Source organism: Dermacentor silvarum, chromosome 6 (genome assembly GCF_013339745.2).
Source record: "Dermacentor silvarum isolate Dsil-2018 chromosome 6, BIME_Dsil_1.4, whole genome shotgun sequence".
In the NCBI taxonomy this organism is placed as follows: domain Eukaryota; kingdom Metazoa; phylum Arthropoda; class Arachnida; order Ixodida; family Ixodidae; genus Dermacentor; species Dermacentor silvarum.
The window spans coordinates 143772066-143791410 of record NC_051159.1 but is presented as its reverse complement, the minus strand read 5'-3'; the positions used below and the strand labels follow the sequence as shown (position 1 = coordinate 143791410).

At 45.3% G+C, this 19345-nt stretch overlaps 1 protein-coding gene across 1 annotated transcript in view; it reads left to right on the top strand.

Moving 5' to 3' along the window:
• Positions 1-19345, top strand: part of LOC119456938 (thrombospondin type-1 domain-containing protein 7A-like) — a 197922-nt gene that overhangs the window by 161208 nt on the left and 17369 nt on the right. The gene's annotated exons all lie outside the window — the stretch shown is intronic.

Sequence of the window (19345 nt, the reverse complement as noted above, 5' to 3'; positions counted from 1 at the left end):
ATTCCGAAAACATACGGCCACCTTGAAAAGTCTGGGATTTCACGTTAAAAGCAGGAAAGAAAGTAAGCCTTTATTCATTTATACCCTGCTACGGCTTTGACGGGAAAGCACAACGCAAAAGCAGAGGGTTGTGTTCGGAAAGAAAAAAAAAAAGTTTTTTCAACTTGGAAAGGTTCTTGTTTTTGCCGAAGGTCACATAAAAGTGAAACCGCTTGTGGGCCTCCATCTTCTTCATGGCGAATCCCCTGGAATGCGAAGGGGCAGATTTACACAACGTTAATAACTTTATTCGCTCTGAAACCTAATTACACCCACTGCGTAACGCCTTATAATCGTCCTGCGATAATCAGAATGACTTCAATGAAGTGGCGCATCTATCCAGAGAAGTCAAATTTTTGCTGAATAGAGTAAAAAAAAAAATACTGCGGTTCCTGGCAGCATTTTCAATGCCACCATTCGTCACCGAACGATAAGAAAGTTTAAAGGACTTCCTGGAAGCACTCTGCATTTGGATGGAGCTCTTCAAGTCGACCTTCAACAGCTCTTCATCGAGCGTTTTCTCGCGTCTCATTCAATAGAGCCCGGGTTAGGGCCATTACTTCCCCGCATCTGACGCCGCTCTTTCTTTGCCTTGGTTGTTTTTCTTCGTATACACAAGTAAACACAATTTGGGCAATTTCAAAGTGGTAACGCTGAACGGTGGGCGCAGAAAGTGCCACATCCTACCCTGCTCTTTCTTTTCTCTCTTTGTCGAGAATTTCTCTTCGTTTTTTTTTTTCATTTTTTTCAGTATGATCAGGAAGCCAGTGGTGAGCTTCTTTTTTCCTATTTGCCCTACCATTTACCCAAAGGCTCAAGAGCTTCGACTGCGGAGTGCACGTTGTGCAGTCGAATGCACAAGAACACTGCCAAGCGTGAGTGATTGCGCGGGTTGGGTCCGGATTGTTCTGTCGCTCCTATCGCCAAATTCTGAAGCGACTATGACGTAGCATTAATTTCTTTGTGTGTGCGTTTGTGTGTGCGTGTGTGTGCGTATGCGTGCGTTCAATGTGTGTGTATGTTTGTCAGGTAAGGTTCAAAACCATGCCATGTTCTCCTGTTTCTCTTCTTTCTGAGGCTGACGCCGCATTCATAACGGACGCAAGAAGCCACAGAAACGGTGCGATGATGAAGAAATTGCTGTCACTGACGAAGTGAATGTTGGAAAACACGGAGACGTTTAGGGACCAGTTCGAGTTCCTTGATCACACTAAAAGCGGCCAAGAGCCGTAAGTCGCTTTTATGCAAAAATGTGACGTAGGGAACGGGTGTAGTTAGCAGGCAGATTTCCATCACGTCCGATTTATACTGTTGTTCGTCGTTCGAATGAATAATCCTGCAAAAGTTGTGTCATCGGATTCTTTTGCTTAGCGGTTATGGCAGCGTTTTCCCAGTGATTATCGGCGTGTTCGTTAAGGGCGTTCGTTGCTTTTTTTTTTTTTTTTTTTGAGACGTCCCTTTGGTGCTCCTTTAATCGTCTCGTGAACTTGCCGATTTTGCCGACGTACTTACACAGCGTCAGCCTCGAGCACACTCCTTACCAGCTAACTGCAGCTGCAGACTGCGCATGGTATCTTGTAGACAACACCGGCGTGACTCTTGCATTCTAGCCGATCCTTTACATTAATAAGCTCATTTCTCAGCCTGTTGCACATCATGTGTACTATTCTAAGATCGTATCTTAACAATACGTGGCTAAGAGCTCCGCTGACTCCAGGCACATATGGAACGCGAGCGCGTTTTTTAAACGACTTGCCTAGAGACACCTTGGGGTGCAGGACACGAACTTCAGTTTTGTTAATAAACTTCTTGGATACCCCGTCGTGGATAATTCGCGACGAATTGTCTTCAGTTCCTTCTTCATTTCATCGTGACTTGAGCAGATGTAGCCCGCGTCACAAGAGATTAGACAACAGCACGAAACAGGCCATATTTGCTTGATCTATATATAATATCCGGGGTAACTGTCGTTACATCGGCTATCAGCGCTGAAACTTGGCGTGCCAGTGGCAGCGCCGTAACACACAGCCTCCGCATGACCAACATAACTAACATCAATACTCATAACTAACACCAGCACACAGTCGGAAAAGCGCATAATCCTCTGTGTTCGTATTTTTTATGGGCACATGTGTTTGTTTGTTATCCCGCTAAATAACGTGAGTGTAACGTGCACAGTTGCACCATTCGCACAAACTTTGGACCCTTTATTACTTCACTTGGAGAGAGATAGAGAGATGATAGAAATGAAAGGGTTGAATTACTGCTGTTAGGACATACAGCAATATTAAAAGAAAATCCACTGCATCGTCCCAGAGAGAAACTATTCCCCTTTCTCATGTATACGATCAAGCCTATGTGTTCTCTTCCAATAATGTGATCCTAGCGTGCCTTCTGGGTGCTCTTCTCGCTTCGATCGTCCTGCTCATGTATTAACTAGCTCCAGTTAATCATCCCTAACGTTCTGTGCACCGTTCCGGTGTCCTTTAATCATCGCGCGGGTGTACTCGGAACCCAAGCCCCGCGGGCCGATTCCGCTGTTGCTTGGGATGCTCCGGTCTGGCGATACCCCCAAGGATTGCTCGCGGGAGCCCCTGAGGATTGGCTTTTCGCTTTTTTTCCCTTTCTTTTCTCCAACCCAATTGGTTTCCGTTGCCCCAGTACATACACTCTTATTCCTGCTCGCCGGATCCTTTGATTACAATGCGAAGCGCAGACACAGCATTCTCTTACCATTACTTATCAAGCATACTAAGCTGGCTTGAGTGACGACGTGTATTTTGCTAATGTCGTGTGCGTCGCCACACTGTACGTAGCCTTTCCTAGAATTGCCCCGAGGCTGCCTTAATTTCGCGATGCTTGGTCCTCCCTTGAGGACGCGTCGTGTTTCTCTATCACGATGTCGTTTTTCTTGCGGGCATGCCGGAATGAAGGCGGTATGGATCATTCATTGACGTTACGGAGACTCTGGGACGTGCCTTGTGCAGCGGCAATTCCCTGTCTGTCACGCCTTGCGTGGTAACTGCACTGACGTGGTTAATAACAGCGGCAGACGCCTGGGCGGTGTCAACTTGGTTGATGTGGATCGACACCGCCTTCCCACTTTACTGCTTTAACATTCTGCTGAGCCCTCTGGCGGGAGACACTTTTAGTGTTTGTTTTTTCCTTCCACATTCTCTCTATGATAGTAACTTTTCTTGATGCTTTTCGAGAAATATGGCGAGCCCGAGCTCCGACTGTTGGGACTTGGTGCGCGTGAACACATGCAGTAAACGAGACGTGCCTCATCCGATGAGCGCAGTTTCAAAGGCTTCTATGGCGCTTAGTTTTTCCTACTTCGGTTATTTGGGCACTGTTATTCTACATGCTTTAGTTTTGTGTGAGAGTCCATGCGTGTGCGCGTGCGCGTGCATGTGTGTGTGTTAGGTGACTGTCGTGTTGATGTTGTCAAGAGGACTGTAATACGCTCAAGTTTGGTTGCGGCCTGACGTGGCTACCGAGTACAACTTGCCAACTTGCCTTCTGAAAAAGCTTGGTGATATGTTAATTCCTCATCTTGTTCCCTCTTGATGATATGTTTTCAAATAGGAGCCGATGACTGCTGTGCTAGTTCGGGAGTTAACTGCAGTCGAGAAGTTTTATTCATCTTTGTTCTAAGTGAATTGCATCACAATTTTATTCTTCATGTATAGTGGCTACAAGAACGCTTACGTTTTTTTTTTTTCGATATGACGAAGATGCCCGCTCGCCTATGCTTGGTATTTCTGGTATTACTATGGAGTGTGATATTTTTAGTTGACGTTAACGATGTCGTTGAGCGTCATCTACTACAGTGGAAGTTATGTATCCTTCGACGTTGACCTAATATATCCTTGTTCGTCGCTATTACAAGTAGCATCAAGACACTGGTTGATTCGTGCTGGCGGCAGTACTTGTGCACCACGTAATGTACTCATTGTGCTCACTTCGGATTTTGCATTTCTGGCTGCTTGCTTTAGAGATTTTTCTTTGTAGAGTTTTTTTTTTTTTACACGCTTGGTCACGTTCACTGTCCTGAAATTACCATGACAATGTGAAGGGCGTCGGTTCTCGTCATTATCATGCGAAAAACCTGTTGCATCACTTTCATCAATCGCGCTTCTATTTTTATTCTTCACAAAAAAAAAGTCAATGATACGCTAACACTTTTCAAAAGCATTGCAGCACACTCTAAGTAAAGCTATGCAGATACAGTTCATTAACAGCACTGAACTACTATTCAAGTGTGCACTTGTTCATCCATAACCTAACCTTTTATTTTTATTTCTTTTTGTGTGGCTTTCAATACAGCGTATAAATTAGCAATGAAACTGTGCTTCACATCTGGACGATTCCTTAGTATACGCTATTTTATTTATTTTCCTTTGTTTGACCATACAAAAAATAATTATGCCTGTTAGAAGAGTCACGGATACTTGATATTTCTCGCGAAGTGTCTTTGTTTTTGGCTATCTGTACTTGGACAACTGTAGAGGCAGTGGACAATGATCTGCTTTCTGCGCTGTGGTTTCGAATTGCTCGAGAGATTTCTGCCCGAACGCAGACAGAGACGAACCTTGTGGTTTTGGAAACGAAAGAAGCGGTCCGGTGGCGGCGTAATTGAAATCGCCTTAAGCGGGAGAGCATTATAGGCCCGTGCACTTTTTTTTTTCTTCTTGCGCGTTTGTCAGAACCAAATCTTTATCCGCAATCGCTTCGCCGTCATTCGGCTCTCTGCGCGCTGCTTAACGCTTTCTGTACTCTGCAAGCAGCGTACTACGATATTTACGTTTCTTGCTTCGCTCTAATTAGAAAGATGCGTGCGCAGCTCTCTTCGGTTCTGGTTCCTAATTACCGTCGCTTCGCTCGTGGCAAAATCTGTCTCCATTATTCAGAGCTAATTTATGCGAAGTGCCTTACTTTAGCGCTGTAACTCCCCGCCCTGTCCTATCTCCCCTTTACCCTCACCATCGCTTTCACTCGGCAGCCGAGCTCGACCATTTGCCATTCTGCGCAGGGCAGTATTCGAATTTTGTTGCCTTGCTTCATTTTAATGTCCATGTGCCGCCACTGTTAATTTATCTTTCTTGTTTTTCTTTTTTTTTTCGTTTCAATACTCCCTCACCAAATCAATTTCATCGAACAGCCACGCGATGCAACTCTTGCGACACATTGGAACGAGCTAGCATTGCTCAATCGGCTATCTTGAGAATGCTCCGCGTACCCTCTTTGACGCCAGACTCTGCACAGTGTCAGGTTGTATAGCGACGATAAAAAAAAATCACGCTGCCAGGACTCTGAGTTAAGGACCAAACACTTTATTGGACTAACTTGCACCAAGAAAAAGAAAAACAAGCCAACGCTCGAACCGCAACAATAGCGTCGAACACTGTCGTCATTCGCCGAACCTGACCCCACTGGTCGTACGCGTCGGCTCTTTATGCCTGATTCACCGTTCATTCCAGCGTAAGCGCTGAAGTTTAGAAATTAAGTTCTGTGGTCTTAAGTGCCCAAACGTACGATACGGTTATGAGGCACGCCTCAGTAGACCTTGGAATAACTTTGACCACCTGGGTTTCTCTTAACGTGCATCTAAATCATTAAGATACACGGGCGTTCTTGCCCCCATCGAAATGCGGCCGCCACGGCTGGAAATCGAACACCCGGCTTCGTGCTTAGTTGGGCAACACCATAGTCACAAGCGTAAGCGGGTAGCGTAACGGGTAACGGGCAGCGGGTAGTCGGTAGCGTGAGTGGTTAACGTAAGCGCTGGCACTCACATAAGTTCGATAATGTGCAACACTATATATTCGCGTCGCGCGCGTTGAATCTGAATGCAGATAATGTAATGATTCTATCATTACGATAGACTGTTGTCGTTACAATCTGCCGCCCATAAGCGGTGGTGATAATAAATTGGTAGGATCGAACGAAAGAGATCGCTGTAATTTATCGGCCCCGGTTACACAATAATCTTTCGCTGTAGAATCGGCGGCAACATTGAGAAAATTTCGAGCACTGAAGGCGCGTCTTGCTCCCAGCGATAAATTTGCAGTACCGTTAAGCCCAGTAAAAATGGTGGCCAGCAAAAAGTAAAAAAATGTACGCCTGATGATATCTCTTTAGATTTCGTCGCGACGTCCGGGCTTTGCAATGTTTAGCCGAATGATATTGTTTTGGCATAACACAAGGGTTCTTCCCAGCTTATTCACATGGACGTGTATACTTTGACCAAATTTAATAAGAAAGCAAACAAGGGAAGTTTTGAAACGAACGTTAATTAGCGGAATCTAGAACGTTGCCACGCTCAGACAAACCAGCTGGTACCGTTGTTTCAATTTCTCGATGCCATGGTGGGATGAATGCGCGATGAAAACGGTGTTACTCAACGCGGCCAAAAGTTTTAAGAAATCCACGAGGAACTGAAACGTCTCATTATAGAGAGTTGTCGCGATGCCAAACTGCATTGCGGTCGGCATTGAGGGTTACGCCACGATATTAGCACATCCGTTGCCTGTTAGTCGCATATTTGTTTGCCTCGCTCACCGCTGGCTTTGTTCTTCTGAATAGGTTAAAACAGAAAAAAAAACGATGTCCAGAAAACAAGGAGAGAGAGAAACAACTTTTATTTTTAGGCCAACGTCCGGTGCTCAATGTAGGGAAGCTGCATGCGTTGAGTTTTGCTGCGTAAACGAAAGAGTCGAGCGTTTGTTGAGAGGAACACAAAAGGAACCGTCTTATTGGGAATAAATTGCTATATGCACTACATCCCCAATAGACGTGTTTAACCTTTATATTAACTTGTATCTAAAGTGCGCGACAAGTAGGTAACAAAAAGAAGGTATCTACACTATCCGTATTTCTCTCCCGGTGTTCGCCTTATATATTCCCGGGTATTAGTTTACAGACGCAGCCACAGGCAGCCCCGTCGTTGTTATAGCAGCAAACAAGCGCCGAACCGGTGCGAGAGCAACATTCGAGAAAGCCTAACAAAGAACCGATTTCTCCTCCGTTCGATTCCTAGGAACTTCATGTGGTAGCCAGTTGGGCTGCAAAAGGTTCTCCCAAAATGATATTCCTGGCATCGCGTAGGCCTTCTTGTTTTGTGCCGACAGTAGCATGGCTTTAAAGCTTACGCTGTTCCAACGCCTGCGGCCGGTGCTTTCATCACCGTCCCCACATCGGGTTTTCAGAGGCCCGGCTTGCTTGTAGCGCATATATATATATATATATATATATATATATATATATTGCCGGTGGCACCATGGGATGCGGGTGGCCTTCATGTGCTAGCCGCATAGCTGAGTGTTTCATATAGTAGGCTATATGTAAGGTGCAATACACGCGGCGTTACACAATGGCATGCACTTTTCCGAGCTTTCTTTTTATTTACGTGCATTGTGCAAGATCCCCTCCTGCGACGAGAGCGCAGCACGCTGCTTTCTGCCACTTGTTTCTTGATCGTTCGGCCGAGCCGGCGTGTTTGTATTGCAGCGGAGAGGATTAGGAATGCGGCGAGAACAAACAGTTTGTCCTCGGATACTGTTTAGACTTTACGTTCACATTGTTCCGCCGTCTTTGACATTTCGTTGCACTGAAAAAAAAAAAAAAGACGGCGCGAATCATATAAAAAAACGCACAGCGGGGCCGCCCTTATAACTTCTTATTTATTGCCTTTCATGACGCTCGCGAAGCTAGGGCATGAAGAATAACTGTCTTTACTTGGAACGTGCAAAAGGATGGAACAAGAAAGAAGACATGCGCGCTTTCTTGATGTATGATATTTTCGCTGTTCCACATGTTCAACGCTACACAACCGGCCAGCCCTCGCGCATTTGATCCAGTATTGCTCCACCGGGCACATACAAAAACAAAAAGTTGTAATTTCACTTATTCCTAGAGAGGAAGCGAATATCAAGTATTTTGATATCTACGCTTCTTCGTGTAGTTTTGTAAACGCCATGGTATCGGCTGTTATAGCCACATCAAGTATTCCGCGAGTTGAACTTGCCGAAAAACAAACCCCTGCGGCGAGGCGACTTTACCTTTTATGGTCTTCTTGCTAAGTTAAACAGCAATTGGATGGTTCTTATGCTTGGTATCGATTCTTTGCGCGTACTAGATTATGTGCGCGCAGTTACATTTTTTTATTATTACGAAATCCATCTTCGGCATTTAGAAACTAACCGAATTTCTTAATTTAAGATCACGTAATATTTGTTATATAGTAATAAATTTGGTACACTTAGCCGACGCTTGCATATGGTGGGAAGCACTACGTTAAGTGGACTTTACTGGGCCTCTTTCTACGCTTCCTTCGGAGGAAATGCGAATACTGTAAGGCAACCTTTGTATGGTGTTTTTTTTTTTGTCCTTACGTTCATTGGTAACTATGTTACATGAACCAAACGTCAGCCTGTCGTAATGTATTAGATATCGTGAGGGAACATCAGAAGATTGAGTAACCGGTAAAACATACTTATTCGGGCATACCTCCTTTTCATCGGCCTAATGATGCACAGTCAAGCTATGCTACAGCGCAGTTAACTCTCCCCAATGTCTTCTTATCGATTTATCTTTTCGCACAGCACTTCTGTAACTCGTCGAGCAGAAATGACCCTTGATATCTGCGAAGACGACCTTTTTTAAAGAAATAATGAAATGTGCCCGCACCCCCCTCTTCCCTTATCAGATTCTCTTTTAGACTTGGATCGATATATCGAAAGGACGTAATTATTTTCTATTTGGAGAACAGCGCTCGATCTGCACCATCAGCTTAAACTGTAACGATTTGCATAACGAAAAAGTAGTATGACATTATATTGGAAGAATGAGTCTTTCTCCTTGAGCAAGCAACGCATTCCATTCAGATCATACATTAATTTACTGTCTTCGATTAAGTAAGTATTGCCTAGCGTCATCCTGCTTTGATCTGCACAACCCATTTTCGATTTACCACATTCTCAAAAAAAAAAAATCAATTTAGCTTCATGCAGGGACGCAACATAGAAATGTGCTCAGGCCGACGACTTGGAGGCGGTTCAATGAAGTGACTTGAAGAATGTAGTAAAATGGTGTTCTGCACCGGTAAAGCCTTGAGCTTAGAGTTTGTGACAAAATAGCAACGCATTTGTCATTGTTGCTAGGTGCCATCAAGTTGTATCGAGTCCCGGTGGCTACATGTAGGAATAACATAAGGAGTTCTTTAAGCACACTAACACCCGGGGCCTGAGTTATTCTTCCATTCATTTGATGCGTGAGCGAACAAATTGTCGCATTCTTCTAATCTTAGCTAGCATACATTTGTGTCCCATTGATTTATAGAGCACATTATATACCCCAATAAAGCCTACCTTTATATAGTTTCATTACTTTTGCTTCAAGAGAAGATTAGTGTCCTTTCCTGATACGCATTGAACGATTGGCTCATAGAGTATACCATGGTACTGTTTAAGCGAAAAGCCAAATCCGGAATTCGGAGGAGTTGGCTATATTTCTGTGTGATCGCTGTAATATGAAATTCTCGGAAAAAATACACACACGAGCATTCCCTAGTTCTATTTTGGTTCTAGGGCTAATATTTGTTTTGTATAACTAGCGTCTTACTAAAAGCATAGGAAGCATTAAATAACAAGGCAAAATAACAAGGACAATACTGTTAAAAAACTATAAGGTTAAATAATTGTCCACGTGGCCAGCGAAAAGCAAAATGTTTCGTTTCTCATTGGATTGGATGCATCAAGGATGACGTACCTGCAACAAAAGCTTCTGTAGGATGCTATTGCATTTTTTTTCTGATTCATCGCCCAAAAGAACTCCACGAGCTGTCGGTTACCCTTGTGCGTTACATAAGTGGAACTCTTATATGTCGTGCTCAGGTCTTGCATTTCTTGCCGATTCAGGGTTAGGAGTATTTTCAAAAATGCTACCAAGCTATCCATCTGATTCCCAATTAGCCCTATCCGACTTTCTTTAGACGCGTCACCGAATAAATAAATAAATAATAATAATAATAATAATAATAATAATAATAATAATAAATAAATAAATAAATAAATAAATAAATAAATAAATAAATAAATAAATAAATAAATAAACGAATAAATAAATAAATAAATAAATAAATAAATAAGAAAACAGAGACTGCCTAACATATCAGTATCCAAAATATATTCATTACAATGATTATTTATTTAATTACTTTAACATCTCCCACGTGGCTCTGCGCAAGTAAGCAAGAGGCAGGGGGTTGTAATACTCAGTGCAATCGGGACAATAGTGATACAAAAGACAACCTAAATACAAGTGCTAACAGAAAAAGTTATCAACATTAAAGTGATAGAAGTATACATATCCCAAAGATAAAAGGCAAACAATACACACCATTATATAACTCAATTGCAATCGAGGCCTGCTATCAAAGCCTGCTTCATAAGTGTGAAAGAGGTGGTGCCATAGGCGTATGTCTATAGACGTTGTTCTCCATCACACTAGTTGAGCCTTTGATGATCTCAAGTTTCCGCCCTGTACCTTTGTAAGAAGCTTTTTTTTTCAATTTCCTTTAGTCATTGTGTGTCAACGCTAGCCTCGTGCCCCCTACTTATGCATGTTTTTCGTGTAATCTTCTCAGAACATCGTTATTTTGACAAGGACCGTGTACACTCCACTTTGAAGCTTCCATAGCGTCTACAGAATAAATGTAGTCTCTGCAAACAGCCGTTCTCGAAAAGCCAGTGGTCTGAATAGGCTGGTGATGGCCTCAGGCTAGCCACCAGCTAGCCCTCGCTTGCGCCGTTTTGCCATTACTATAAAAGATGAGAGGGTGCCATTCCCGGTCAAGGGGACAACGGTCTCGCCGGCTCGCCGATGAGCAAATAGACCTCACTGCACGGTTCACCTCTTGCCCGCCCGCGTTTAGTATTGCGGAAAGGCGCTCTCGATCGTTAAAGTTGCTTGCTTTACTTACCATCCCCCCTACCCCTCCTTTTTTTTCGACGTCTCTTGAGACGCATGGCCTTTTTTTCTCTCGGCCACCAATCTGTTGAAGCAACGCACACCGATTGCTCTATGCTCTACGGGGGTCGCTGGCCGTACTTTCCGCCTGCTTTGATCTCTTAACTAAAGCACTACCCCTGCGACATCCATCTCGCCTGGCCTTCTCATGTTTCAGTTTATCCTTCTGTCTATGCTGTCTCTCCGTTATTATCCATCTTCTTTTGCATTATTTATACCACTCGGTTGTCCCTTAGAATTTATTGGAGAACGCCGTTGCCTAGACTTTCGGCTCGAGCTCTGCGCAACGAAGATGCGGCTTTCTGCTTCGAAACGATCGATGCAGAAAAAACTGCCGCGGCTGGCTGCGCTCATGCGCAGGGGTGAAGGGGGCTTCTGTGGAGACGCAAAGGAGGGGGGGGGGGGGGGTATGTCGAGTAGTATTTAGCGGTCACTTCTGCGGTAGGGCGGTTAAGGGGCAGAAAGACAGCGGCGGTCAACGCGATGCCACTCGACCACGAAACACGCGCGCGCGGTGGTGAAGGCCGCTTTCGCGGCCTTGGCTGTCAGCACCAACTCCTTGGTCGGGCCCTTCCCCCATCTCTGCGCCCTCGCCAGTTTTTCGCATTGTTCTCATTTACTACACTTCTTTTTTTTCTCCACTTATTTCTTACCCTCTCCAGTCGGGGGAGGAGGGGGAAAAAAGAGACGTGCCGAGTCCCATATACCGCCACAACCGCCAAAGGGAGCGGAGCAAATATTTTCGCTGGCCGTTCTCGGCGGGGTTTCCTCGGGGGAAGCCATCCATTACGCCCACCACTCGAACGTCAAGCCCACCACCGCCTCTTGCCTTTTGCTCTCGCGACAGATACGATTGAATCCCTTTTTGTCTCTCTCCAGTCCCTCGGATACCACTCCCTACGACTTCCCTTGTGTTTGTGCTTGTTTTCGAGCGCGCTCCTGTCTGTGCCATTGTGCGTGTGTTCCAGTTACGGAATTCGCGAGAAACTTACCGTGCTTGTGCACTTGCTTCCCCCCCCCCCCCCCCCCCCGACTTTACGCCCAGTGGTTTGGTGCAAAGCCTTTCGTTGCCAACATTCTTTATATTAGCTCAGTTAAGACATCTACAACCATCTATCGCCTCCTCATTTCCTAATTACCCGCCTGAAAGATTTTCATGATTATTCACGTGGCGATGAGACGGCATCCGTCAGTGTCACACAACCACTGGTCTACTTTGGATGATTCACGATGCCGAAGACGCAATAGAGCACGCTTAGGTCATGCCGTTTCCAGTTGTCGCATACCAGCGCTTTTCCAGACAAATTGTGGAGAAATTAGACTGACGAAAATGCGAATTTTGTTTCTACAAATGACACGATGACAAGGAGGCTTACGTGGATTCTGAGACACAACAAGTAAACAATAAAGTTATCTTCACAAAGGTTTATGCACGTGGTACAACTCGCTGTACTACATCGCATATATTCAAACATGTTGTCTGCTAACCATGTGGCGACAACAGAAATAATCTGAAAGTAGGACAAACACGCGCTGGCAGTTTTACTGTTAGCCTTGTTTTGTTTTCGTTTTTTTTTCGTTTCTTTTCTTTCTTTTTTTATGTTGCGATTGTTTTATTACACACAAGGAGCTCTCTGAATTTAAAAAATTATCAGTGCTTGCTTTTTTGTGTTGCTTTTTTTTAACCGAGCCTTCAAAGTACACTCACATCCCAACTTAAAGGACATAGTTGTGGGTACAAGCATTGGCGAAATGCACCGTTAGCTGGTATTTTTTACAAAAAAAAGAAAAATGCGTAATGCGAATAGGAACTACTCTGGGAAGTTTCTTCATGCACACATTATTTACGCTGAATAACAGTGCTGCTTCTCCCGGGTGCCCTTACGCCTATAAATATTCTAATATATTACTTCTCTTGACGTCTGCTTGCTCCGTAAGGGTTACGCGCAATGACGTGCGATTACCCAACTCGGAGCGCTCATCGCTCCGAAGGGCAAACTTCAAGAGCAAACAAGTTTCTCGTCATTTAGCAAGGCATGCCACTGTCTGCCCTGCCCATTATACGGGAGCATAATTGCTTGCGAGAACAAGACATGAAAAATTACGCTCGGCTCCACAGCTAGAACGCTGATGCATCCGACGTGAACATTAATTTTACACGAAAAGGCTAGTTAAGCAAGATATTTGGAATGGTCGAATGACCTTTTTTTTATAGTACAACGAAAATAAATGAAAGATAGGCATATTGTATGCACGATAATAGCTACCCTAGGAAGGCACCGCGGTGCCTTTACTGTTCAGATGATAATAAAAAGGAAGACAGAAATTGAACGACGATTACGATATTTCCTAATGCGAAATTTGTGTTTTCATTTCGTGATATATTGGCCGGCGCGGACAATCTGTCTCGTGCGGCACGTTGCAAACGGAGCGAAGTGTGGCGCGACTGCCTCGCTTGTCTGGAGATGGCGAGAGGCATCGCGTGCGTGACGTGTGGGCGCGATTCACATGCACAAGCCGCCGCAGACAGACCTCCGCTCATGCAGCGCTTTGTTTCCACCTATGGTTATCAGTGGCGTCACCGGCGAACAGACGACGCGCGCTACTCTTGCGCCATTCCGTAGCCATTGTCGTCGCAGATCCTGTCTTGCGCGGCACTGCGCTTTTCTTGCTTTCGCCATACCCTCCTCTTCCCTTTCTGTCTCATGGTTCCACTGCACCCTCCTCCTCTGCTTTCGCCCTCGCGCTCTCTTCGCTATCGCTGTCTTTCATCCCCCGCTGCACTCCGCGTTCGCTATTTCATCCTTTGCTGTGCTCGTTCGCTCGGTTACGAGGGACGCTGACGCTCGCTGTAGGAAAGGGTGTCTAAGAGCTGCTATGTAAAAGAAAACGTTTTTCTTCGCGAAATATTTCCCCTATATCACCAGCGTAATTCTACCGCAATATGTAGAGCTCCCCTTATTTCAATCCTAAAATGCAAAAAAAAACACAAAAAACAAAGCGTTCGGAAATCTCTGCCTTGTGAGTGTTCGAATCACATAAGTAGTGTTTTACTGTATTTTGTAGCAGTTATTTGTGAAGCACAAGTGATAACTAGACTACGCGCCAAGCCCGCATTCAGTACTTTTTAGGTTTTCGTTGAGAGCACACACTCGCATGGTAATATCTTTGTTCTTGTGACTTCTAGCAGCTGCAGTTGTTATCGTGCCTGGTTTGGAAATATGCGGTAGGCTGCCGCAAAGCTTTAATTGCAATCAGCCGTTCAGTTTGGTGCGCAGGTGCAGTGGCAATATAGGGTCCCCATATAGGTTTGCTACAAATTTTATAGGAATACCACGTAACGGCGAAGCTACCGCTGTCACTGTATGAGTATACATGCACAGGGCTGGAGGCTCTGTTTGTCTGTATTGAATGTTAGCTTATATATGCAAATATTCAAGCAGCAGCAGCGAAATAAGCAGCCTCGAAGCCTGGCATAAAACATGATCCCCCGTATTCACGGTATTTTTCTCATGTGAAATTATTCCGCTGCTTGGGTATGGTAAGTTATTTAAGTGATTCCTTGTTCCTCGAAGCTATTTAGTCTTGACGTCATCGCATAGTTTCCGTATTAGCCACGCGGTTCAAGTGGGAATGCGCAGATTTTGCCCTGCCTGCAACGTTGTTGCTGTGGTCCATAAAATTATATCAAGGGGCATGCCTATGTTACTCAACATCATTATACGGTGATATCGAATACTTTCCAAGGATTACATACGACGCGGTGATTTGAGCAGTGACGTCAGTCCAGTGCATCTTCTATCATTTTATACCACTGTGACGCCGCCTGATATAGTGTTTACGCTTGAAAGTGCGGCGAATCTATGGATATTTTTCATGCTTCTCTTTTCCCTCTCCCCGCACCGGCAACAACGCAATCGACTGAGGAGGTACTGAGTGCAACGGTAACTACACCTAAGGTCCCCGTTGAGCACCAGGAATTTTTTAATATCTGCTGGTGTTACGGCCCACCGCTATATTCGAAGGCAATTCGAACCACAGATTCCAGAATGCGGGACTTTATTGGCAGACACCGATATTTGCCAGAGCTCTTTCCTAAACAGAGCCGCCAGCTCGTCTTTACGTCCGCTCGGATCGCGTTGTTGACGCGACGGCCCAGCGTTACCAGCTGAGCGTCAGTGCTGTCAGGAAGATGGATGATGTCGCGAGTGCACCGACAAACAGCTTGCGGTTCCTTCTATCTCCAATTTTCGCAGCTATTTGAGACACTTTCTACATTTCTTCACTGGAGGTGGCTCCAAAAAGGGTCTTTATTCTTATTTTATAGTTTTTCTTGTCGGGCTACAAAGAATCCAACGCTGATGGAATGTAAGAAATCACAGCCTTCTTAATAATTTCCCTCGCGCGCGCGCCTCTGAGAAAAAATGACACGTTGCGATCATAACGACCCGTCGTCGTTACACACTGAGCGCTGTCGCACGCATGCGCACTCGGTTTTCTTGAGCAGAAAGAAGAGGGGAGCAACTTGAGACAACTATATCGCCTGCCTTCCGTGTTTCCCTTATAACGACGCTTTCGCGCTCTTGCCACACTTTCTAAAATGTTTTTTTTTTTACGCTTGTATTTGTCCTCCTCACTGTTTGCCGCGTCAAGTTAGCCTTCTTCGTGGCGGCACTTTTGAGAGAATAGTGGGGCGTCACTCGGTGGGGTGCTAGCTCGCGGCAGTTTGTTTGCCGACGAGATTGCCTGGCGTTCTTGTGTTCCGCCATATTGTTCCCCGCCGTGACAGTGATGAAGTGCGCATCTTAGTGACGAGTGGCTGGCAACGAGAGTGCGCGTCTGAGGAACGTAGTCTGGACGCATACCATAGTGTTGATCCCTCACTGCGTGTTATGGATATGCCATATGGAACGAGCAGTGCGTCACTTCAGAACTGTGCTCCGATGTGAGAGTTTACTGACTTTATTGCTTCTCTGATTACTGTTGACGTTTCACCACTGAGAAATTTAAATGAGCGCCGACGATATCGCGAAGTTTGCACGTTTTACTGCTATGAGATATTGTTACTCGTTGTTGTGTCCCTACCCACTATTTTAGTTTTTCTATTTTCACCGGTACTGTTTTTGCGCATCGCGTTTGGATCACATAATTCAGGCTCCCGGAAAATGTCCAATAAATACTTATTTTTTTTCGTCTTTAACTCTCGCTGTGGTGCTTAGACAGGTTGCGGGTGAAGATGTCGATTATCGGGAAAGGAGTGGTGCCAGTTGATGCACGTGAGAAGATTAGTCGTGGTCGTTCTGGAGTGTTTCTTTCAAGTACTTCTGACCGTGGCCTCGAATTCTTCGCAGTACGTATGGTATTCAGGTGACGAACAGTTGTTTCAGCATTGGCTTCAGCATTGGATTTCTATAAACTTCTTCTTTTATTCTAGGCCGTCCTTGAGGCAGAATTTTTGTTTTTTTGATCGTGTTCGGCGTAGTTGTCACGTGGTACGAAATGTGGACGAATTAGCTTAAAAGGCACCGCGAAAAAAAATACGTAAGAAATGAGTTCGATGTGAACGCAGTTTCAATTGAAGGCACCCACATTTGTTCGTCTAGTGTGTAACAGCCGAGACCTCACTCGGATGTCCTTTGTTCCACTTGTAAACTAACTATAGACAGCTTTGTGCGTTACCTTTGACCGAGTTGTAGCGGCATTGTCATCCTACTCGTCAAGGACTTTCGGATAATTCTTTCCCGGATGTCGCCGTTGCATTTTCTTTTTGGGCTGGCGAGAAGCGACAATACGTGCATTCGTGCCGAGATTTCAAAGCATTTTAAGGGATCCCACGTGATGAACATTAATCGCGAACCCTCCAGTACGGCGTCATACAATGTGAGGCTTATCCCTGGGATGAAGAAATCGACAAGTATGAAAACTGGGCTATTTTCTCGGAACGGAGAGAACACTGTGAAACAAAGCGTTTGTTCCGGACGCTTTCGGCCAGAGTTTCGATGAATGGTGCTGTCGCGTGAATAGCCATTCACTACAACGCGGCACATGCAGGAGTACAGCGGAGAACGCGCACTGCTCAATCGACCGCTCCAGCACGCCCACTGCAAGTGCTTGGTTAGTGCTGAAAGGCAGGCTTCGATGAACGCGTCAGCGCCAGCCTTCCAACCGCGATTTCGGCACAGACCCATGTCGCATGTTTCGATGTTTCGTCGCATCAGTGCGTTCATGTATTTTGCTTATTTATATTCCTTTCACACGCATATATGATGCAATTTCGTTGTGTTGCTTTACCGCTGCCGCTGTGTCGACACAAGGGCTTTTCGTAATCCGCACTTTGCGGATGAGGGTCTTATCGCGAAGGCTGTTGTGCGCATATTAAAAGTCTGTGCGGCAGTCACTTTATTCTTGAAAATTGTTTCGCTACATACCACCGTGTGAGCGTAGCTTTCTTCAGGCCTTACATAGAAGGTGAGGAAGCGTATGAGCATCACGTAGTGAAAACGGAGTAATCGATTAGCATCGAAGAAGCATACAGGGGCAGCATGTCGGCGTTCGTGAATCGCCGGTACACCGTCTCTAATATTTCTTGTTGCCTAAGGTGTCCTCTTTTTTTTTATGTCTATGCCCATATATACGTATTAATAGATCCTGCATGCTGAGGCCGCAGTTTTGAAAACAGCCCTATTGTCAGTGTCGCGAGACAGCAGTGAACACACCGCCTTAAATTCACTCCGCTCTCTATTGAGGCGCCATTAAAACTGGTGATATAAAATAATGCAAGACATTCGGTAATACTCATTATTCAGTGCTCATTTCACTTGTCGCAAACACGGATGCATGCAGATTGCTAAGAAATGCTACGCCATGCGGGAAATGTTGCTTTCGCATTCCTTATTGTAGTTATATCAAAAAGCATCAAAATGTATGGCTATAAATGAGCTCGATATAATAAAATTGCTTCTTGCCATAAGCTTATAAATACCTGACCTTCTTTTCACGCACTGATGATGTGCGTACTTTCATGCGGCTCTATACAGCTCATGCGAATAGCACACTCCAACAAACGCAGACAGCTTCTGCGAAGGGCCCCTTTGCACAGAATCGCCGGCGCCTGCATTGGAAGGGGCGCCAGATGGAGCTTATAGGCTCGAAACGCCCGGCAGGCGAGAATGACGAGAATTGAAGCTAGCCCAAGTAAAAGCAATCGCGTAAGGTTATGGAGCGTCGTTATATTATATCATCATTGTATCTTTTACTCGCAAAAATATATGGCAATACTGGCAGAAAGAACAGAGTAAACTTGTAACGCCTCGGTATGGCCTTCGGGATAAGCAAGAACTGGAACGAACAAAAATAACACAAAAACATGGTCAAACAAAATAGTAAGACAGCGCGCTCAATGTGCCGCGTACATATATTGCGTTTGCCCATTTCCCCGATTGCACGGAGAAAGAAAGAAATCGGAAACATACATGCAGAGGAAATCGGGGACCTCTGAACTGCGGATAGCGGACCATGCCGATTGGCCATCTCGCAGGGAGGGCCATTTGAAACGAGGTTTTTATGATCGCATCGACCCTACAGCCCCCGGCGTACGGCGTTGGCGCGCCAAGCAGTGGGCTTGCAGGAAATTGTAACCTCATTCTCAAATGGCTCAACTTCTGAAATGGCTGTTGGTAACGACTTCTGACTCGATCAGGGGGGGCTGGACCCGGGCTGACGTCACAGGATGTCCTGCCTTCTACAGAAAGTGAGGTGAGGTGACATGAGTAGAACGGAAAGAGAATGTCAGTTTCCTGTCGTGGACGTTCGTTTTGATGCTTCGAGTTTTCCCGCGGCGATCGCAGATTGTTCGGCACCGGCCGTATCGCGTGGACCGGCACAACCAGTGCAGCTGGTGTGCGTATCATCTCGCTCTGTCTGCTAATGACCGCCATGAAGGTACACAGGTGTGAAGTTGTGTCATTTTGGCTTAAATCATGATGGCGGTCGCATGTTCCCCGCGCAAGCAGTAATCTCGTGCACAGATGGTGCAGGTGACTCAATCTGTCTCTTTTTTTTTTCTTTTTATTCTCTCGTGACGACAACATCCTCGCTTTCGTGTATATGCCAACACTTGACCGCTGCATCACTCTGCCTTTTGCTGCGTGCTTCAGGTTTTCGCGGGTAAACAGGCTCTAAGCGTTGTAAAGCACCCATGGAATGCTTTATTGTACCTGCATACAGAAAGCATCGACCACCATTGATTAATTCGTTGAAGCAGGCAGTGCCCAAT